Consider the following 23,513-nt stretch of genomic DNA (forward strand, 5'->3'; position numbering starts at 1 on the left):
GCTGTAGACTAACAGTGACACTCACGTAGAGAGAGACACAGCGAGACAGGAGACAGCTGTAGACTAACAGTGACACTCACGTAGAGAGAGACACAGCGAGACAGGAGACAGCTGTAGACTAACAGTGACACTCACGTAGAGAGAGACACAGCGAGACAGGAGGCAGCTGTAGACTAACAGTGACACTCACGTAGAGAGAGACACAGCGAGACAGGAGACAGCTGTAGACTAACAGTGACACTCACGTAGAGAGAGACACAGCGAGACAGGAGGCAGCTGTAGACTAACAGTGACACTCACGTAGAGAGAGACACAGCGAGACAGGAGGCAGCTGTAGACTAACAGTGACACTCACGTAGAGAGAGACACAGCGAGACAGGAGGCAGCTGTAGACTAACAGTGACACTACGTAGAGACAGCGAGACAGGAGACAGCTGTAGACTAACAGTGACACTACGTAGAGAGAGACAGCGAGACAGGAGACAGCTGTAGACTAACAGTGACACTCACGTAGAGAGAGACACAGCGAGACAGGAGACAGCTGTAGACTAACAGTGACACTACGTAGAGAGAGAGACAGCGAGACAGGAGACAGCTGTAGACTAACAGTGACACTCACGTAGAGAGAGACACAGCGAGACAGGAGGCAGCTGTAGACTAACAGTGACACTCACGTAGAGAGAGACACAGCGAGACAGGAGGCAGCTGTAGACTAACAGTGACACTCACGTAGAGAGAGACACAGCGAGACAGGAGGCAGCTGTAGACTAACAGTGACACTCACGTAGAGAGAGACACAGCGAGACAGGAGGCAGCTGTAGACTAACAGTGACACTCACGTAGAGAGAGACACAGCGAGACTGGAGGCAGCTGTAGACTAACAGTGACACTCACGTAGAGAGAGACACAGCGAGACTGGAGACAGCTGTAGACTAACAGTGACACTCACGTAGAGAGAGACACAGCGAGACAGGAGGCAGCTGTAGACTAACAGTGACACTACGTAGAGAGAGACAGCGAGACAGGAGACAGCTGTAGACTAACAGTGACACTACGTAGAGAGAGACAGCGAGACAGGAGACAGCTGTAGACTAACAGTGACACTCACGTAGAGAGAGACACAGCGAGACAGGAGGCAGCTGTAGACTAACAGTGACACTCACGTAGAGAGAGACACAGCGAGACAGGAGACAGCTGTAGACTAACAGTGACACTCACGTAGAGAGAGACACAGCGAGACAGGAGACAGCTGTAGACTAACAGTGACACTCACGTAGAGAGAGACACAGCGAGACAGGAGGCAGCTGTAGACTAACAGTGACACTCACGTAGAGAGAGACACAGCGAGACAGGAGACAGCTGTAGACTAACAGTGACACTACGTAGAGAGAAACACAGCAAGACAGGCAGCTGTAGACTAACAGTGACACTCACGTAGAGAGAGACACAGCGAGACAGGAGACAGCTGTAGACTAACAGTGACACTACGTAGAGAGAGACACAGCGAGACAGGCAGCTGTAGACTAACAGTGACACTACGTAGAGAGAGACACAGCGAGACAGGAGACAGCTGTAGACTAACAGTGACACTCACGTAGAGAGAGACACAGCGAGACAGGAGACAGCTGTAGACTAACAGTGACACTCACGTAGAGAGAGACACAGCGAGACAGGAGACAGCTGTCTCGACGGTCAATGGCATAGTGTATAGCAGATTGTATAATAATAATAAATAGTATAAAATTGTAATGTTTAATACAATATATAAGGCAATATATAGTATCGTAATTGTATAGTGAATATACAGCAGTGTGATATACAGTAGGGTGGATAGAATAATACATAGTGTAATATTACACTATGTATTATTCTAAGGTATAGGGTGGTGTATAGTAATACAGTATATAATTTAACGCTGGGTTTGTCTATGGCAGCACATAGTACGGGGTGAGTGTGAAATGGACTCGAACCTGCACCTCTGCATTGCAAGTGCAGTGAGCTGACGCCCCCCGCGTGTGGAGGGTAAAGTTGTGGGTACACCCACCTCGCTCCAACGGGTTTGGACCAGCGTGGAAGAGTAGACCAAATACCCCACATCGCGGCCTCTAGTGGAGACCATTTCTGCCACGACAACAACTCCGTCCCTCCAGATACAAAAGAACTAAATGTAACTCATCCCATCAGCCACAATCTGGCAGTGCCTCTCCTCATCAGCAGCAGCAGCAGGCCGCGCTCTGCTGGGAGCAGCGCCGTGAACTCAGCAGGCGCCCAGAGCGTAACGGATGTGAGCCAGGCGCCTCCTCTGCCTCCCCTCTCCCCCACCGCCACTGCTGATGTGTCCACACCGTGCAAGGTTCTCACCTTGTTCAGGCTGAGTCGATGTAGAGGAGGACCAGCCAGTGAGCCGCCGCTTCAGCAGCGACGGTGGCCGCGAGCGGGAATCCGAATCAGCCGCTCGCCACCCACAATGCACAGCGCTGCCTCCACTCGCCCCAGCCTCGGCGGGGGGAGGGGCGGGGGAGAGGGGGCGGGGCGAGGGGGAGGGCATGGGGGGGGGCGAGGGGAGAGAGGGGGCGGGGCGAGGGGGGGGGCATGGGGGTGGGCATGGGGGAGGGGCTCAGGGCTCCACGTCTCGGTGGGCGTGGTCACCTGGTACCGCCCCCTCGTCTCGAGCCACGCGCTTCCCCCTGGCAGTTTGTCCGTGAGAGAGGCGGGGAGAAACTGGCCAAGGTGAGGAGTGGATCCTCGCTCTGGGTGGGTGGTGCGGTGGTGTGAGTCTGTGTGTGTGGTGTGAGTCTGTGTTTGTGCGAGTCCGTGTGTGTTTGTATCCGTGTGTGAGTCTGTGTGTGTGTGGAGTGGTTAACGCGCTGTCAACACCAGTGACGATTATATGAACCGGTCCTGGGCCTCCCCTAGGTCGACTCAGCCTCAAATGAGTACCTGGTGTGGTGTGTAAATATCGCCACTCGGAGACAAAGGCGCGGTGTTGGCCACCCACGCCCTCGTGTGCTGTTCCGGCCTTCATAGGTGATGCTGGCTAACAGCACTTGCCCCAACAGTTTATTTCAGCTATAAGGAGGATATTTATATTTGTTGTTCGTGGTGGTGTTGTTGGTGGTGTTGATGGTGGTGGTGTTGATGGTGGTGTTGATGGTGGTGCTATTGGTGTTGTTGGTGGTGGTGCTGTTGGTGTTGTTGGTGGTGCTGGTGACGGTGTTGATGATGGTGATATTCTTGTTGGTGGTGGTACTGGTGTTGTTGGTGGTGATGTTGATGGTGTTAGTGGTGTTGGTGGTGGTGTCTGTGGTGGTTCCAACGATCCATCCTGTGTTTAACCTAGCTGGATTGTGTGAGGAGCTCACAAATCCTTGAAGGATCTGGACACATTCCCACAAGTAAGCTCCTCCGGCAGGCAAGGCTGCGTTGGCTGGGTCTTGTAGCCCGCATACCCAAGCGGTTTCTTTTTGGCCGCATAAAGGGGGCTAAACGGCCACGACATGGGCTGTCGAAAATATGGACTGATGCTGTATGGGAGGATGTTGAGTTGAGTGGACTTGTGAAAGACTGGTACCAGTGGTGTAAATAACATCCTTCACGAGGAAGCTCGTGAAGGAGGCTACTGGACAGTTGGAGGCAGACTGCCTCCAACAACAACTGAGGGCAGAGGAGTGACGCTCACAACGAGTGGCGGATAAAATTCGGTAAGTTGGCACAGTTGTGCATACAGCTGGTGTATCTACCAAGCATCTCAGCCAACCTTTGGAACTTGGGTCTGTCTCGTGACGTCTTGTCAGCGAGCCTTCGACACTTCGTGTGGCCTGAAAGTGCACCTGGCCTGGCAAAGGCGCCGTGGTGACATCATCGCTACTAAGTGGCGAATGTCGGTTGTTGTTTTTGTGTTTCGTGTTGTGAGTGATTGGTGATGATGTGAGTCTGTGTTGATGATGTGGGTTCATGGTGTGAGTCCGCATTGTGACTTGACTCGTGTTGAGATGTGGGTGCCGTCACACCCCCTCGACTCTATGTGATCCTCGGCTTCGTCTCCTGCTTCGCACACAGAGACCTGGACTGCGCGAGAGACGCTGTTAGTTCTGTGCACCCTGCTCTGCAATTGGCCACCATGGAGGTACGTGTGGCTCTACGACTCGTGTGGTGAAGTATTAATGGATGTGTGCTCTCCACTCCGCGTGTGGCTACCTGTCACCTATCCATACACCTAAGTGTGCATCTGCTTGGCTGCCTGAGTGTGTGTGCATCTATCAGAGTATCTCCCCAAGATCCTCTCTGTGTACCTGCCTTTCTACGTTTTAATAATCTACTGTACTTTTATCTATCCACTACTGGATGAAGGCCTCCTTCCTTGAGACCCTGCTACCCCTCACGATCATGCGATGGAATAATCCACCAAGCACCGATTTTGTCGCTCCATCTTTCTAGCAGCCGTCCTCTCAGACGTGTTCCGATACTTGGCTGCACCTCCGTTATTGTTCTTGACCATCAGCCATCGTTGTTCCTCGTGGCCGTGGCATGTCCTGGCCCAGCCCTACTTCTCTTAACAGTTTGAAGGATGCCATTAACCTGCGTGTGTCCTTTAAATACACACGTGTCTCATTGTTAATCCAAGTGTGACATCTGACATTGGCCAAATATCCGAACGCTGAGAACTGACATCTCAGCAGGACCCTCCTAAATGTGGAGCCCAGGATCTCAGAGATCCTGGCTCAGTGCTCGCCGCTTGCACTATCCCCCACATCTTGCTAAAGCCTATGTGGTGGACCTTTGTCTTTGAGTGTGTGTAGATGAGCCAATCTGGAGAGGCGAGGAATGAGGGCGAATTTTGTACCACGTGGAGGGCGCTGTCCTCAGAGGGCACCGCCTCCATCTGCATCAAATCACCGCAAGGTAAGAACAGGAATGAGGGATGTCACAGAGGGCCATGGTAAATGGTGGAACATCACGATGGCCATGTTGCATGGTGGATGTCACAGTGGCCATGATTCATTGAAGATTTCATAGTGGCCATGATGCATGAGTGATATCCAGGTGGCCAAGTTGCATGGGGGACTTTGATTGATAACGGGGCGCAGGAGCTCACTCAGCAGACTCCCTTGCGGCATCGCGGCGATGACTACAGCCTCAAGCTAAACAAGCGCAGAACCTGCAGATCGCTGTGACATGTAAAGATGAAACCGTGGGAGCGCAGCGTGCGTTGTGCGCATTTTCCAAGGAGTAGCCCTCGTTTACAGGAGAACATAACTTCGTGGAATGCACATACAGGAGAACATACGTCCGTGTCACTCGACCACTTCGAGCATGCTGTTTAAGGAACTACCCTCCTCACGGTGAGTATTAATTTATAAAAATGTCAGGATAATTTTTCAACTGGTCTTGTGCACGAGTGGTTTAAGTCAAATCCATTGGTGCTAAACTAGTTTTGCGTTGCCAGACGTGACATGTTGCCTCCACCACGAGCAGCTTCCATTTGGGAAAGATGAGTGCACAGACAGTCCTGGGCTTAAACACGTTTATGGCCAAGTAATGGCAGTGGTGCCTAAACGCGGAACAAAAACACAACATTAATTTATAATACCGGTCCCTCCTTCATAGCGGGGATAGCCTGGTGGGACAGTGGGTTTTTGGATTATTAGATCAGCTGGTCGTGAGTCTGAGCCTAGCTGGCAAGGTTATAGGGTCATTTGGTGGATCAGTATTTTGACAGTAAGTTACCAGGTTAGAGTGTTTATTGGATCAGTAGGTCAGCTGGTGATCCGGTGGATAGGCTCGAAGTCAAATGGGTCGATTGATGGGTCAGAGTTTCACCAAGTCGGTGTATTGTATTGGCCTCGGTGTCTTATAGAGTCAGAGGGTGGGCAAGTCGGGTGTCGGGTTCATATATATTGTTGCGAAAGTATTTTATTGGGTCATAGGATGGGGTGGCGAATTATCGGTCTGTAAGTTATTTGGTCAGTGTGTCAGGATGATGCGTGTTGGGTCATTTACTCGGTGGGGGTACCCGTGGGCTGGCGGTCGGGTGGGGGTCGTTCGTCGGGTTGGTGGTTTGGCCGTTCGGTGACCGCGACGTCATCCGGCCATCCGTGCAAGCGTGGGTGGAGCAGCCCGTCGGCGAGACGGCTCTTCTCCTGCTCGTACCTCTGTACCAGCCGCCTGCCGGAGTTGACTAGAGCCTCGGGCTCGCACTGTCATCTCCTCCTCGTAGCGCTCGCTCGAGCTGCGGAGAGACACCAGTGCCGGCTTCACAAGCGTGGTGGCACCAGCAGTACCCCGAACCGAGCAGAGCCTGGACTCGACACGCACTTGGGCCGACCGGACCAGGCCCCAACTTTAATAAACAAAACAAAACTAGCTTCGACCCTAACTGCACGATTGGTAATCACGCCACGCGATACGCACCTGATAAAAGCGCCGAGTTGCATGCGTGAGAAGTTATTATTTCCAATCGTTCAATATATTTGACATTTAGGCCCATGGTGGTGATTGGTCAATGTGACACCGGTGCGGCAGGTTGGTTTGCGAGCCACCCCTACCACTCGAGACCACAGCTAACAGAGCACACAAAACTTAATAAGTTATTACATTTCATCGTTAAACGGAGAATTGAGAAACAATACGAATGATAACAAGACCATACAAATTATATGATCCGGAATCGAATAGTGGCCTCGCAATGAGAGTAGTTGAGTTGCTGGGAAGGGAGTGGGGTGGAATGCCGGCCCCTTGTGAGCACCACAAGAAGCCGAGGGCAGAATAAGAGCACGATACTGCCGTCGGTAGCATCAGCGCAACAGACTTCACGACCAAGACCACACCTCATAGGCTGTGATCGACTGCGAAGATTTCATAGCAATTGTTGTCAACAATCATCACTGGCAATAGTTTCCACAGAATGTTCCTGTGGTGCAACCGTAGCGGAGAAACTCGGCCGGCGCTGCTCTCTCCTTGCACACCTCCACACTCACATGCACCACCACTAAACACTCACACGCACCCCCACTAAACACGCACACGCACCTCCACTAAACACGCACACGCACCCCCACTAAACACGCACACGCACCCCCACTAAACACTCACATGCACCCCCACTAAACACGCACACGCACCTCCACTAAACACGCACACGCACCCCCACTAAACACGCACACGCACCTCCACTAAACACGCACATGCACCCCCACTAAACACGCACATTAACCTCCACTAAATACGCACATGCACCCCCACTAAACTCTCACATGCACCCCCACTAAACACGCACATGCACCCCCACTAAACACGCACATGCACCCCCACTAAACACGCACATGCACCCCCACTAAACACGCACATGCACCCCCACTAAACACGCACATGCACCCCCACTAAACACGCACATGCACCCCCACTAAACACGCACCCCCACTAAACACGCACACGCACCTCAACTAAACACGCACACGCACCCCCACTAAACACGCACATTAACCTCCACTAAATACGCACATGCACCCCCACTAAACACGCACATGCACCCCCACTAAACACGCACATGCACCCCCACTAAACACGCACATGCACCCCCACTAAACACGCACATGCACCCCCACTAAACACGCACATGCACCCCCACTAAACACGCACATGCACCCCCACTAAACACGCACATGCACCCCCACTAAACACGCACATGCACCCCCACTAAACACGCACATGCACCCCCACTAAACACGCACATGCACCCCCACTAAACACGCACATTAACCCCCACTAAACACGCACATGCACCCCCACTAAACACTCACATGCACCCCCACTAAACACGCACATGCACCCCCACTAAACACGCACATGCACCCCCACTAAACACGCACATGCACCCCCACTAAACACGCACATGCACCCCCACTAAACACTCACATGCGCCCCCACTAAACACGCACATGCACCCCCACTAAACACTCACATGCACCCCCATTAAACACTCACCCCCACTAAACACTCACATGCACCCCCACTAAACACTCACATGCACCCCCACTAAACACACATGCACCCCCACTAAACATACGCATGCACCCCCACTAAACACACGCACGTACCCCCACTAAACACTCACATGCACCCCCACTAAACACACACACACCCCCAATAAACACTCACATGCACCCCCAATAAACACTCACATGCACCCCCACTAAACACTCACATGGAACCTCCACTAAACACTCACATGCACCTCCACTAAACACTCACATGGAACCTCCACTAAACACACACACGCCACCCCCACTAAACACTCGCATGCACCCCCACTAAACACACATGCACCCCCACTAAACACTCACATGCACCCCCACTAAACACACGCACCCCCACTAAACACTCACACGCACCCCCACTAAACACTCACATGCACCCCCACTAAACACTCACATGCACCCCCACTAAACACGCACATGCACCCCCACTAAACACACGCACACCTCCACTAAACACTCACGCACACCTCCACTAAACACTCACATGCACCCCCACTAAACACTCACATGCACCCCCACTAAACACTCACATGCACCCCACTAAACACACGCACACGTTTATTTCAGAATCCGAAAAAGTTCATTCCCCGAGTGAACTCCATTGAGCTGAGACCCGAAGAATTCCACAATCACACTCACTCATCCACAAAGACAAAGACCCCCCCCCCCGTATAGCCTTAACAGACTGTTGGGGCAAGTGTTGTTAGCGAGCACCTCTGAAGGCCAGCACGGCACACGAGGGGGTGGGTGGTCAGCACCACGCCCGGCCGGGGGTGGGGGACGTTGCGTGAGTGCGCAAAGTCATTAATTAGATCCCGACAGCTGTGAGCGGAGATTGAAAGTGTTACGTGATCGGCGCGGTTCGCGAGTGCAGGCGGGCTTGTTGTGGGGGGCACGCGTGTTGTGGGGGGCGCACGTGTTGTGGGGGGCACGCGTGTAGTGGGGGGCGCGCGTGTTGTGGGGGGCACGCGTGTTGTGGGGGGCGCACGTGTTGTGGGGGGCGTGTGTTGTGGGGGGCGCACGTGTTATGGGGGGCGCATGCACAATAACCCCCTAGGCGGTGTCTGACAGGCGCCGATCGGGGGGGGCGGTCCCCCCCCGATCGGCGGGGGCCCGGGGGGCCCAGCGAGACGCGGCCGAGGAGGGGGCCGGGTGGAGGGGGCGGACTTCGCGCCCCGCCCGCTCGGGTGGTGGTGGCGGGGTTAACGACATATTTAGATGTTTACGCGATCTATCCCAAAAGGCCTGTATCATGGACGACATTGGTCGCGAAAGCATTAAACTCTCAAGACATTCGCCCTCTCACGACCCGGCTCTCGTTATCTCGGTCTGACGTCATCGGCGCCCAACGCCAGTGAGGAGGTGTCCACCGCTCGTGACGCATTGTAACCACGTGCCTTCGGGCTGAGTCGATGTAGAGGAGGACCAGCCAGCGAGCCGCCGCTTCAGCAGCGACGGTGGCCGCGAGCGGGAATCCGAATCAGCCGCTCGCCACCCACAATGCACAGCGCTGCCTCCACTCGCCCCAGCCTCGGCGGGGGGAGGGGGAGAGGGGGCGGGGCCAGGGGTGGGCATGGGGGGGGCTCAGGGCTCCACGTCTCGGTGGGCGTGGTCACCTGGTACCACCCCTTCGTCTCGAGCCACGCGCTTCCCCCTGGCAGTTGGTCCGTTAGAGGCGGGGAGAAACTCTGGCGAAGATGAGGAGTGGATCCTCGCTGTGGGTGGGTGGTGCGGTGGTGCGAGTCTGTGTGTGTGGTGTGAGTCTGTGTTTGTGTGAGTCCGTGTGTGTTTGCATCCGTGTGTGAGTCTGTGTGTGTGTGGAGTGGTTAACGCGCTGCGCTATGAACCCGGTGACCCAGAATTGGATTCCCGCTCAAGGTCAACACCAGTGACGATTATATGAACCGGTCCTGGGCCTCCCCTAGGTCGACTCAGCCTCAAATGAGTACCTGGTGTGGTGTGTAAATATCGCCACTCGGAGACAAAGGCGGCCGGGCGCGGTGTTGGCCACCCACGCCCTCGTGTGCTGTTCCGGCCTTCATAGGTGATGCTGGCTAACAGCACTTGCCCCAACAGTTTATTTCAGCTATAAGGGGGATCTTTATCTTTGATGTTCGTGGTGGTGTTGGTGGTAGTGTTGTTGGTGGTGTTGATGGTGGTGTTGATGGTGGTGTTGTTGGTGTTGATGGTGGTGCTGTTGGTGTTGTTGGTGGTGTTGGTGGTGGTGCTGTTGGTGTTGTTGGTGGTGCTGGTGACGGTGTTGATGATGGTGATATTCTTGTTGGTGGTGGTACTGGTGTTGTTGGTGGTGATGTTGATGGTGTTAGTGGTGTTGGTGGTGGTGTCTGTGGTGGTTCCAACGATCCATCCTGTGTTTAACCTAGCTGGATTGTGTGAGGAGCTCACAAATCCTTGAAGGATCTGGACACATTCCCACAAGTAAGCTCCTCCGGCAGGCAAGGCTGCGTTGGCTGGGTCTTGTAGCCCGCATACCCAAGCGGTTTCTTTTTGGCCGCATAAAGGGGGCTAAACGGCCACGACATGGGCTGTCGAAAATATGGACTGATGCTGTATGGGAGGATGTTGAGTTGAGTGGACTTGTGAAAGACTGGTACCAGCGGTGTAAATAACATCCTTAACGAGGAAGCTCGTGAAGGAGGCTACTGGACAGTTGGAGGCAGACTGCCTCCAACAACAACTGAGGGCAGAGGAGTGACGCTCACAACGAGTGGCGGATAAAATTCGGCAAGTTGGCACAGTTGGGCATACAGCTGGTGTATCTACCAAGCATCTCAGCCAACCTTTGGAACCTGGGTCTGTCCCGTGACGTCTTGTCAGCGAGCCTTCGACACTTCGCGTGGCCTGAAAGTGCACCTGGCCTGGCACAGGCGCCGTGGTGGTTGCAATTACCAGCGAAACGTCGTACTCAAATTGTAAATGTTGTGGCTTCAACACACCGGTGGGCTAAAGCAGTGAACTATTTGTCTTTGTCAACGTGACACATTTTTTACTGATTGGCCGTGTCGGGTGGTGGAGGGTTACGACACATTTATAAATAACGCGATCTAAACCCAAAAACGTTGATTATGAATAACATTGGTCGCGAAAGCCTACGTGTTAAACGTACTTTTATCTATCCACTACTGGATAAAGGCCTCCTTCCTTGAGACCCTGCTACCCCTCACGATCCTGCGATGGAATAATCCACCAAGCACCGATTTTGTCGCTCCATCTTTCTAGCAGCCGTCCTCTCAGACGTGTTCCGATACTTGGCTGCACCTCCGTTATTGTTCTTGACCATCAGCCATCGTTGTTCCTCGTGGTCGTGGCATGTCCTGGCCCAGCCCTACTTCTCTTAACAGTTTGAAGGATGCCATTAATCTGCGTGTGTCCTTTAAATACACACGTGTCTCATTGTTAATCCAAGTGTGACATCTAACATTGGCCAAATATCCGAACGCTGAGAACTGACATCTCAGCAGGACCCTCCTGAATGTGGAGCCCAGGATCTCAGAGATCCTGGCTCAGTGCTTGCCGCTTGCACTATCCCCCACATCTTGCTAAAGCCTATGTGGTGGACCTTTGTCTTTGTGTGCGTGTAGATGAGCCAATCTGGAGAGGCGAGGAATAAGGGCGAATCTTGTACCACGTGGAGGGCGCTGTCCTCAGAGGGCACCATCTGCATCAAATCACCGCAAGGTAAGAACAGGAATGAGGGATGTCACAGAGGGCCATGGTGAATGGTGGAACATCCCGATGGCCATGTTGCATGGTGGATGTCACAAGTGGCCATGATGCATTGAAGATTTCATAGCGGCCATGATGCATGAGTGATATCCAGGTGGCCAAGTTGCATGGGGGACTTCATGTTGGCAGTGTTGTATGGGGGACTTAATGGTAGCCATGTTGCATGGGGGACTGCATCATGGTGGCCATGTTGCATGGGGATGATTATTTGTGCTCTGGCCTCAGCACATCACACGCTTTCAGATGCGCTTCCGATATTAGGAAGCCACTGGAGCGATACACTTTTAAATCATCTAGATTGAAAACTCATTTCTTGAGAACTTATTTGGGGCATCAAGTCCGATTTAGTTACATTTAATTTGTATCCCGAAGCACCTCCATATTCCGTCACTAAGGCCAGAACGGCGGGGAATGAGGCCTCCGAATTTGGGTGATGAGCAGGCGTCGCCACCCCACGCCAGCAGGGGGCGGCATAAGGGTAGCCGGTTCGTGAAGACCTGGCCCACGCCGCCTGGAACAGTGGAGAAGTATCAAGAAGCGTGATAAGGGAGGGTGGCTTTCTACAAGGGGTAGGAGTGGTCCCTTCATCGCGCCTTCTTCTCCCGTGATTAGACTGCTCTTTCTCTCCATCGCGATGCTCAATGTTTACTTTCAGTCGGAACGCTCCGGATCGCTACACCGGGAATAATTTTGCACTCGCACTCACCAGCGTGGTGAAATATTATCAAATGACCCCCATTGTTAACGCGACGTACGGGAAGGGCCTTCATCCGTTGTGCTGAGAATGACTGGAATGGATTTTATTTTTGACGCATGCTGCAGTATCCTGCATTTGGGGAGTGGCAGTTTCTTGACAGTCTAATTGGGGACAGTGAAAACACAGGAGTTGTCAGATATTGCCACACTCGGAATGAGGAAACTGAGAAGTGATGGGAGTGGAAGTGGAGGGCATTTGTTCCAAAGAGGACGTCGCCGATACGTTCCACGTCCTCATTGGGGTTTCCTTCTGGCTCCCCGTGCGCGACCGTGAGGCTGAGATCGCCCGAGTCTTGGGCCATGCGACCCGCGCTCTGTGGTGGCGACATGTGGGCAGAGAGCCGCGTCACTCAAACAATTGCTCGGTCACCAACTCAAGAGGACAGAGATCCCTCCCATCGCCTCAAGAGACCGCCGGGGCAAATGTTGCGAGCGAACATCTGCTAAGGCCGGGACGGCACATGAGGGGGTGAAGTGGCCAGCACGGAGTGGGTGGCCAGAACTAGGCCCGGCTCACTCTGTCTCCCCAGTGATCAACCCTTGCCTCCATTCGGACGAATGGCCAAGTGAGGGAACAGCTGATGGGAAGCAGGTGGCCAGGGTGGGTTGATGAACAGTCAGCTGGATGAGTTCTGAACATGTTGCAGGTTGGTGTGTAGAGACAAGGGTTAAAGGGTGACCGATAATAACAAAATGTGAAAGCTGCCTTCTGTTTACCCAGGAGAGCCCTACTGAGTCTTAAGACATTATCAGGAGGCTCCCGCTAAATTGGAATGTTTGGCCAATTGAATGGAGTGGTGCATGTGGGAAGAAACGGTACCAAGTAGAACGCCATGCATATGACAAGGATGTACCTCAATGATACGGATAGATGGAATCAAGAATCCATCGATGCACGCCTTCGACTAGTCATCTGGTGGCCTAAGCCCACAACACCCGGTATTCCCAGGGAGTCTCCCATCTAAGCACTAAGCCCAGGCCTGCTTACTCTCCCAGAGTCAATGAGATTGTGTGGTGTATTCAAAGCCATTGGGTTGAAGGTAATCGACAGGCAGAGCGAGTGGTGGGCGCGTGGATGGCAGTACAAGCGGCTGATGTAGACCGCTCTGATTGGATAGAGGTGATCGAGCCAGATGATTGCGTAAGGAGTAGCAGAGTGGTGCATCGTAGCCGTGATCACACATCGAGTCGTCAAGCAGGTATTGTGTGCAATGCAGTAGAAACCAGTTCTGAACTGTCACACCGGTGGTGAGAGGCTGCTGACTTGGGGATGTTTGCTCCAGCTCCAATTCGGAGTTGGGCCAACTGTAAGAAGGGAGGCCGCGCACTCGAACTTGGGCTGGCCATGACCATTTTACCAGTGGTCGAGATCCTCCCGCGAGCTCAGGGAGGCCGGCTCGGGGCGCTGGCACTGTAAGTCAGCCACGGCGAGGGTCTGGAAGTATGGGGATGTCCGCTGCGGGCGGCCGCCAGACGGGACGCCGGGTCGCTGTGCGGCAACGACGACGACGGGGAGGACGATGATGAGGGCGACGGGTGCGAGCAGCAGGGGCAACAACTGCGACAGAAAAAACTGATGAGGCATTGGCGCTCACATAGAGGATAGCGCACCACGTTCCGGACCTGGCGAGCCGAGTTCGAGTCAATCTCACGGTTAAGAATGGCAACAGCAAACATCACAACCGATTCCCCATCTTCCTGTGCGCTTCTCGTGATCACCTGGCTTATAATAGTTGCGCATTTACAAATGTACCAACTTACTTAGATTCAGATGAATACGAGAACCTGGTGTGGCATGTAGTGAACGTCAGCACGGGGGAGACGAAGGCAGCCGGCCATGGCTCTGGTCACACCACCTCCCTTGTGTGCAGTGCCGTTCTTCATAGGTGCGCACTTGACCTCATATTCTGTGTAGGCTACAAGTGTGCAAGTGTGTGCAAGTGTGTATATACAATGGAGTGTAGAGAGTGGAAAGTGGAGAGTTTTCTAGATCTGGGCAGTGTGCTTATGATCAGCTCCGGTTTGACAGCAGAGGTCTCACTCTGAATCAGTCAGGCAGCATTATATATTAATCGGCTGTCTATACTTGTGAAATGTGGACCCCTGTCATGGAACATCTGCGCTGGTTTGAAACATTTAGGCTGGCCTCTCTACAATCCATCCTTGGTTTAACCAGGCTGGATTGTGTGAGGGGCTCACAAATCCTTGAAAGATCTGGACACAGTCCCATCAATTAGCTCCTCCAGCAGGCCAACGCTGCATTCGCTGGGTCATGTAGCCCTCATGCCCCACCACCGCATGCCCAAGCTGCTTCTGTTTGTCCAGTTAGAGGGCTAAAAGGGCAAGAAATGGGCTGGATTAGAGATGGACTGATGCAGGACTGGAGGATGTGGAGCTGAGTGGACTTGCTGAAGACCGGTACCAGCGGTGTCAAGATCGGCCTCTGTGGAGGAGGCTCGTGAAGGACGCTGCTGGGCAGTTGGAGGCAGTCGCCCTCCAGCAACAACGGAGCGCGGAGGAGCGACGCTCACAACAACGAGCGGAGCGCTGGGTGGCTAAAGCACAGCAAGTTGGCACAGTAGGGGGCACAGGTGGTGCATCAGCCAGTCATCTCAGTCATCTCAGTCAGTCGACCCGTGGCACCTGGGTCTGCCCCGTGACCTCCTGCCAGCGGGCGTTCGACACTTCACGTGGCCTCAAGGTGCACATGGCCTGGCACAAGCGTCGTGGTGATGTCACCGCCACTTAGTGGCGAATGGCGGTTGTTGTTGTTATTGTTGTGACTATGGATCTCTATGTAAATCTTCGTGACTCTATGGGTGTCTCTTGGAGGAGAGTGACAAGAGCAGGGGGGGTTCTTACCATAGGCAGCTAGAGACGAAGTCTACCAAGGTGGGGTCGTGAGTGGCGATCGCCTCGTGGAGCGGGTAGCTCCCTGAGAATATTCTCTCATTCCAAGGCATCCCCGAGCCGTCTGTGGGAATGACGAGATACAGGAGGAACACTGTCACAAACCACGTCGGCCTCGCACAGCCGCCAGTGCAGAAATGCAAAAAATTTAGCATGATGACTCAGCGTGGGGTTGGGATCCGCCACACCATCCTGGGTTTTGACTGCGGTATTAATTTTTACCTGTGAAATTGAGCCGTTGATTTGCAAGTGCCAGTTAAATACCCCCGTAACATCATTCCAAAGGAGTAGACCGTTGTGTGCCAACGTCATGGTCCGAATTAGAACATTTACACTGCCAATGACTTAATTGGGACGAGACATGGCGACATTAACCCTGACGTGCAATTACTTCGGGCTTCGTCTGTGATTTCCCAAACCTCCGATTAGCACTGTTGGTTTTGTATGGTGCGAAATAAACTAAACGTACATATATAGCTGTAAACTTACAGAAGAATGCACATACTAAATACGCTACATTTGTATTAACTATTATGTTAAACCCTATAGGATCAATACATAGGTTTTATTAACTTTAATTTTAATTCACAATTCATATTTACCGCTTGAAACCTATAGCCCCGACAACCAACGTGAATCACAATGGTGCATTATATATAAGGCATGGTTGGTCGGAAATAATTCATGATCTATTAATATTTTTTTCGTCGGGCCAAGATCTGTCCAATTTTGTATCGTAATACCCTCCACCATCCTACGCAGCCAAACAAAACAAATGGTCATGACGTGTTGTATAAGCGTTTGATGGCGGCTTCCTGGATTTGTTCTGACTTATGATCTCGTCTTCTGAATGTTTGATGCAGTGTCGAGCGAAGCGTCATTATCTCGTTGGCAAATTTGGTTGTTGTGAGGATTTCTCTTCAACGTGTCCCAGTGGTTGAGTTTAAACGACCATAATTGGTGTGTCGTTTCAAAGCTTGTGCATGTGGCCATTCAATTTGTTTTGGCTTTTCGAGTGGCAGATGGTCCTAAGGACACAAACATGATCAGCTATCACCCTCCGCTGCAACTCACCAAAGTATTGATCCTTGCAGGGAGCAGTATCCCACGCAAACCCAGGAGGCACACCAGGACCTACACACGAGGCAGACAAAGACAAAGGTCCCCCATGAAGCCTTAACAGATTTTTGCAGAAATTGCTATTAGCAATCACCACATTAGGTACTCGTTTCAGGCTGCGCCAATCTTGGGGAGACCCAGAACTGGTTTAGAAAATCGTAACTGACGTTGATAGTCAGTGGAAATGGAACTTGGGTCGTGCAGTGACCACTACGCTACCGTTCCCCACGTATTAGGCACAAGCAGCATTAATGGCACGGTTCGACCTCAGGCCATTCGCACGAATTTCAGCGGTTGTAATCTGGTGGCTGTCCTGGATAATTCTAGGATTTGTATTATTAACTGTAAAATACTCTGCACTATCTACTTCATTCACGGCGCGGGTTGGAGACCCCATGATGTCACTGGAAATTAGTCAGCGATTGTGGTCCCGCGTCACAGCCCAAATTCGCCAAGTTACTCGCAAATTAATAAACTGTGGTTACACAGCTGCAGCCGCAGCAATCATTGCTTTATACTGGCAGGCTGACGCCCGTTTGTAGGCTAACTTCTGGCTCGTATTGTGCCCAATCAGCTACTCGACAAAAGATGTGGTGAAAGTCATTGCATGCCAAGTGCTCTGAGATGCTCAGCGTAAATGGTGCTTTCTGAAAACCAAATACGTATCGAAAAAAACAACCACGAGTGATTGCAACAATCCCTGGCCAACCGTAAAATCGTGAATTTGGCAACTGGGACGTTTGAGTATACGCGGATTTATTTCTGTATACCTGTGTAGCGGCATTGTTACGCGCAACATGTATACTTACCAGCGTAGCCGTATTTTATGGGTCATGTACCTCTAGTGGCGCCCTCAGTGTGTAGGGGGCGCAGAACAGCCAACGGGGCTGTTGAGTGACGGGTGTACGACCCAAGACTACAATAACCGTTGAGGGAGGGGGCTGGAGGGCCAACGGTCAGACCCAGACCCTCTCGAGAGAAGGCTGTTGGGAGAGAGGAGTATAAAAAGGGCAGTTCTCCCAGCGTGAGTCAGTCCGCACTCACCTCAAGACCCGAAGACATCTAGATAGCGCCCTGGCACTTCCGACCCCCGGCCCTTATCAGGGCCAGGTCTGAATGGCCCAGTGGCGGCACCCGTTACCCTGGCAAGGTCGGGTGAGCATAGGCTCCCCTAGGTCCCTTAGCGGAGGAATTCCCGATAGCAAAGTATAGTGTGAGGGCACACCAAGTGTGAGGACGTATCCTCTAGGCCAGGGGTCCTCAAACTTTTTAAACAGGGGGCCAGTTCACTGTCCCTCAGACCGTTGGAGGGCCGGACTATAGTTAAAAAAAAACTATGAACAAATTCCTATGCACACTGCATATATCTTATTTTGAAGTGAAGAAACAAAACGGGAACAAATACAATATTTAAAATGAAGAACAAGTAAAGTTAAATCAACAAACTTTCCAGTATTTCAATGGGAACTATGGGCCTGCTTTTGGCTAATGAGATGGTCAATGTCCGGTTCCATATTTGTCACTGCTAGTCGTAACAAGTGATGCAAGATGTGTATCCGTTAGTCTAGATCTGGTTGGAGATTTCAAATGTTTCATTCTGGTACAAGTCTGTTCACAGACATAAGTGCTGCCAAAGATGGTTGCCATTTTGAGTGCATGGTTCCTGCGATGAGGATATGTCTCAGAGGGTAGAGATGCATAGAAATTATGAAGGCTGCTTGACTTGAATGCGTCTTTCAGAGAGTCACAATTCTGCAGTTCAGCCAGTTCCATTTGGTAAATTGTATCCACATTTTCAATGTCAATAGAAAATGGGTTACGGAAAAGCTGTATGTCCTGTTCATGGAGATGAAGCTCTTTAAATCTAAATTGGAACTCCTTTTGCAATTTTTCCAATAAATCCACACATGTTTTGTTTGGGAATGCAACCAATGGTTTTTCTGCTAACAGATTTTGAGTTGTGGGGAGATGGCAGAAGTTTTCCTCCTTCACTTGTTTGATGAGGAGGCCTAATTTTACTTCAAATGCTTTGACATGTGATTGCATATCACAGATGAGCTTCCCCTTTCCTTGAAGTTGCACATTGAAACTGTTGAGTAGTTCTGTTACATCTGTCAGAAAGGCAAGGTGCCATTTCCATTCTGCATCATTGAGCTCTGGTACTTCTTTGTTTTTTGAAAGCAGAAAAGCTGTAATCTGTGGAAGTAAGTCATAGAAACGTTTCATAACTCTCCCTCGACTCAGCCAACGGACTTCTGTGTGGTACAGAACATCTTCATAGTCAACATTTAGCTCAGACAGAAATTCCTGAAATTGTCTGTGGTTTTGTGCATGAGCTCTAATGAAGTTAACACAAGATACCACAATTTTCATAACAGTCCCACTTCAGTGATTTACTACACAGCGCTTGTTGGTGGATGAGGCAGTGTATGGCTATTGGATGAGAATGGTTATGTTTGTCCATCTCTTGGTTAATGCGAGCAATTACTCCTTTCTTAGACCCCACCATGCTAGGAGCACCATCAGTTGTCACACTGGCTAGTTTAGCCCAGTTCAGCTCCAAACCATTCACAGTTTGGCAAACCTTTTCATAGATATCCTCTCCTGTAGTTGTTCTTTTGATGCTTTGCAGTGCAGCAAGCTCTTCTGTGACTTAGAAATCGTCATTCGTCCCACGAATAAAAATTAGAAGTTGTGCAGAATCACGAACATCATTGCTTTCGTCGAGTGCCAACGAAAAATAGGAAAGTTTTTTTGTGGAGTTTTGCAAATGCTGATGTAAATTGTCTCCCATTTCTTCAATCCTCCGTGTAATTGTAGGTCCTGAAAGACTCACTGTACTAAATAAATCGACCTTCTCTGGACACATCTCTTTGGCAACAGAAAGAAAGCATTCTTTAACAAATTCTCCCTCCACGAATGGTCTGCCAGTGCACGCTATTAGCTTGGCAACTTGAAAACTTGCTCGCAGTGATGACATTTAGCTGCTTCTGCTTCACAAAAGTATTTTGCTGAGTTGTTAATGTGTTTTTCAGTTTTAATATTTTATCTTTTCTCACTTCTCCGACCAAACAATCATATTTATCTTTATGTTGAGTTTCATAGTGTCGACGTAAATTGTATTCTTTGAACACAGACACTATATTCTGGCATATCAGACACACAGCTCTTTCCTTGTACTGCATGAAAAAGTAATCATAAGTCCACTGTTCTTTGAATATCCTACACTCCGAGTAAATTTTTCTCTTTCATGACATCATTGTTTCCTAGGGAGTCAAAATTGCTATTAGTAAAATACCAATATATATACAGCGCTACAAAAACAATATACCAGCAATAACTTTGCCCACACAGATACATACAGACTGCACTGCCCATCAATGCAGTCTGATTGGGGGGAACTCCGCCCCCTCTCACTCTTCCACCAATGACCGTCCTTCCCATGCAGAAAAAAAGTAACAGACAGGCAGCGGCGGCAAAAACACCCGGCGGGCCGGATAAATGTCCTCGGCGGGCCGCATGTGGCCCGCGGGCCGTAGTTTGAGGACCCCTGCTCTAGGCTATCGGGTGGGAGAGGCCGTTACCTCTCCGTGTTAGGTACGCTCTTAGTCGTTAGAGCGAATAAACGGTGTTGCCTACAAAGGGAAGTCTCTGCCTACTACACCTGCTTACGGCTTTCGAAATTTGAGAAATCCACGGGTAAGTAAGGTGTTAAGCAAGTCATATGACATGTATCGTAATGACGTATCATTGCATCACAGCATAACATCATGGTATTGCATAAAGCCATTAAGGACGTACTGTGTATCGATAGGGTTTTTTTTTTATTCATACTTTTTTTTCGAGTCTGGGAAAGTGTTTATTTTGCCCTTAATCATGGACCCGGAGCGTGGTCACAAGCGGTGAAGTTGAGAGAGTTGTGTCTGTGGCTTTGAGGAAGAGGAGGGTAGGTTGAGCCTCTGCCCCTCCTCCTAACCAGTCCTTCCCCCATCATCTCATTGTCATCGTCGTCAACATTAAAGGCATGTAAAGTTAATTTCACGTTTATTTAAAGTTTATTATGTTATTGTGTCATGTACTGCATTTTATTCGGTGGTTAGTTAATAAGCAGGGAGCTTAGTTAAGCTATGATGAGTCTGACCGTGGCCGTGGTTCCTCTAACCACCTGGACTTTACCAACTGCGGATTTGCCGACCATGACATTTTCCAGGAACCTAACCCCCCTGGGTTGGCAAGGGATTTCTGTATTTAGCAAATAGGTTTGCACAGCCAATATGATACATTGCTTTGATTCTCATTCGTTGTTCCTGTGGAGTCATGACAGCTGTTTTCGAATCCGGGCAACGTCATGCTGACTTCCTGCAACTAATGCTTGATGCCATTTAAAGCGATGCGTTGCATATATTTCACTGTTAAATCTGGTTGTATGGATTGTGTTTCAGCTTACCAATAATACTGGCTGCGCAACCGAGGCACCAAGTTAACTCGCTCACATGTGGATGTCCCTACAATGAGTTGCACAACCAGTTAGGGCTGTCGCCCGACGGCTCCCCTCCCTGGGTCGCACCCCCGCGAGTTCGCGAGAGAGGCATGGCTCGTCACCGGCTCCCGGACGCCTATAAACACTGCGTTGCTTCTCCGCCAATCAAACGCACCGCCTCCCCCCACACAGCCCCAGGCAGCAATCACACGCTCTGAACGGGGGGTCAGGGGTCGGAGGGCGAATGACGTTGTTCGCACATGCGCGGCCGCCGCGAGCGGGTGATAACGCTCGTTTAAAGGGGCCGTGGAACAGGTGTTTACGGTGGGTGTGAGCCCTCACACAGCACAAGTCTCCACGGCGACAGAATGGAGCGTGCACCCGTGGAAACACCGACCACCTCACGTTACGAGCGCACACACACACAGCACCACTTTCACCCGCTCGTCCGAACCACACGAGGCTGCGATGGGTTATTAATGATTTATTATCAGCCGACTGTGATTCACTCTTGGGTCAGTATGGATTGGCAAGGCAGGCCTACACTATCGCCCAAGGGTCTGTACCCGATTGATCTAATTTGATAGGCTCTAAGCGGTTTTGGTTTCTCTAGCCTCAATCCCAATACTCTCTTTCCTCTTACTCACGGTTTCGATGCGTACGGCGCTCCGGTGGTCTCGTCCTCTCCACACACTTCGACGTGTCGCATGGACGTTCGAGTGGCCAAACTGGGGACCATCCCGGGCGCTGACTTCATGAGCAAGAGAGCCTCTACCTTTCTGCGCCCTCCTTTTATGACTAACCCACATCAAAGGAAGCCGACCCGAGGGTCTTCTCGGCCAATCAGGTCGCTGTGCTTGCCCAGCCGCACTCCCGGTTTCCCTAACAACGGGTCCGCCGCTGACTGCGGCGCCGGCAGCGGTCCACGTGCGCCTTTGCTATGCTAATCAGCCGCGGTTTCCGTAACAAAGGGCTCGCCGCTGGCAGCTGCGCGGCGGCAGTCCCCGAGCACACCTGCTATGCTATAATCAGCCGCCCGCCCTGGCTTCTCCTTAGGTTCGTGGCTGCGGCCCCCCTGCCTGCCTTGCCGATCCGTGTGTGGGGAGGTGCGTTTTAACCGTGATGGATGGATAGCCCCCGCCTTGACCATGTAATCTCAACCCAGGTCATAGCACCGCGGTGCGAATTAGCATCGGGGGAGATCGCCCAATTCCCTGGCCGCAGGAAACCATGAAGATTATCCCTATGAGGGCTTCCGGGTGAAAACCTGTTGGCCAGGTGACCTCCCCTCGGAGCTCTATGGGGGTGAAATGTGTGAGGGTGTGTTTATGTGGGGGGTGGTGAGGGGGAAGTGGGGTCGGCCCCGTCGCTTGGTGGTGGCGAGGTCGTAGATGGGGCGCCCGCCGAGCGGCTTCACGGCGGCGGCATTACACTCCCAAGCGATACGCTCAGTGATTGGGAGTGAAGTAGCTCGTGACGTGATCATATTCAGAACTGTAATTGGTTCCGATGATCCTGAAAGCGCCATTTGATATCCTTATTGGACAACTACTCGCTCAGATGTGGACAAAGCGGTCAGGGGCGAGTTGCGCAACTTTGAGAGCATCACGGTTGCTCGACTGATTGCTCTGGCGTGGGCCCAGCCTTACAATTGCTCACAACGTGTCTGTTGCGAATACGTATCGTACACATATTACACACAATGTAAAATGACCGCTATGCGCCAGATCATTACGTGAGTCTGACCCAAAAATCGGTGGCGAACCACAAGTGAACTGCAGTGTCTCATACCTCTACATAGCACGGGAACAGGTCGTTGAAGAGGAGCTTTCCCAAGGCTATCTCTACCACCACACAGCCGAGTGCCCACATGTTCACGTATTGCCTTTAATAACATCACACAGTATCACCACCCACAGCGTCATCAGACACACACAGTGACAAGTATACAAAAGAAAAATATCCCCCATATAGCCTTTAACAGACTGTTGGGGTAAATGCTGTTTGCAAGTACATATAAAGGCCAGAAAGGCGCATAAAGTGGTGGGTGGTCAACACGGTACCCGGCCACCTTTGTCTCCCTCATGGCAATGTTAATGCATCACATCAGGTATTCATTTAAGGCTGAGTGGAGCTCGCGGAGGCCCATCACCGGTTCCGATAATCGTCACTGGTGTTGAACGTGAGCGGGAATCGAACTGATGGTTTCATAGCACAGCGCAATAACTGCTACACTACCACTTCCCACACACATGCTTGCATAGGCACACACAGCAACAACAGCCCCATTCGTCACCGGCGGTGACATCACCAGGGTGTTTGTGCCAGGCTAGGTGCACTCCGAGGCCACGTAAAGTGCCAAAGGCTCGCTGACAGGTCACAGGACAGAATACATGTTTTTTATTTAACCAGGTAAGGCCCACTGAGCTATTTAGCTATTTTTCAGAAGCGATCTGGCTACAAAT

At 51.5% G+C, this 23,513-nt stretch overlaps 1 protein-coding gene across 3 annotated transcripts in view; it reads left to right on the forward strand.

Moving 5' to 3' along the window:
- The first annotated feature begins 3,972 nt into the window (after nt 1-3,972).
- The window catches only part of LOC133360779 (S phase cyclin A-associated protein in the endoplasmic reticulum-like), a 34,103-nt gene continuing 14,562 nt past the window's right edge, over nt 3,973-23,513 (forward strand). For 2 of the 3 annotated variants that reach the window (XM_061579648.1, XM_061579649.1), the window contains exons 1-2: nt 3,973-4,126; nt 4,800-4,902. The gene's annotated coding sequence lies outside the window, so the exon portion shown is untranslated. Of the gene's footprint in view, nt 4,127-4,799; nt 4,903-11,638; nt 11,736-23,513 lie in introns of all 3 variants that reach the window. The other variant, XM_061579650.1, reaches the window with a different exon arrangement.

Source organism: Lethenteron reissneri, chromosome 69 (assembly GCF_015708825.2).
Source record: "Lethenteron reissneri isolate LAM-NWPU_2019-01 chromosome 69, ASM1570882v1, whole genome shotgun sequence".
NCBI lineage: Eukaryota > Metazoa > Chordata > Hyperoartia > Petromyzontiformes > Petromyzontidae > Lethenteron > Lethenteron reissneri.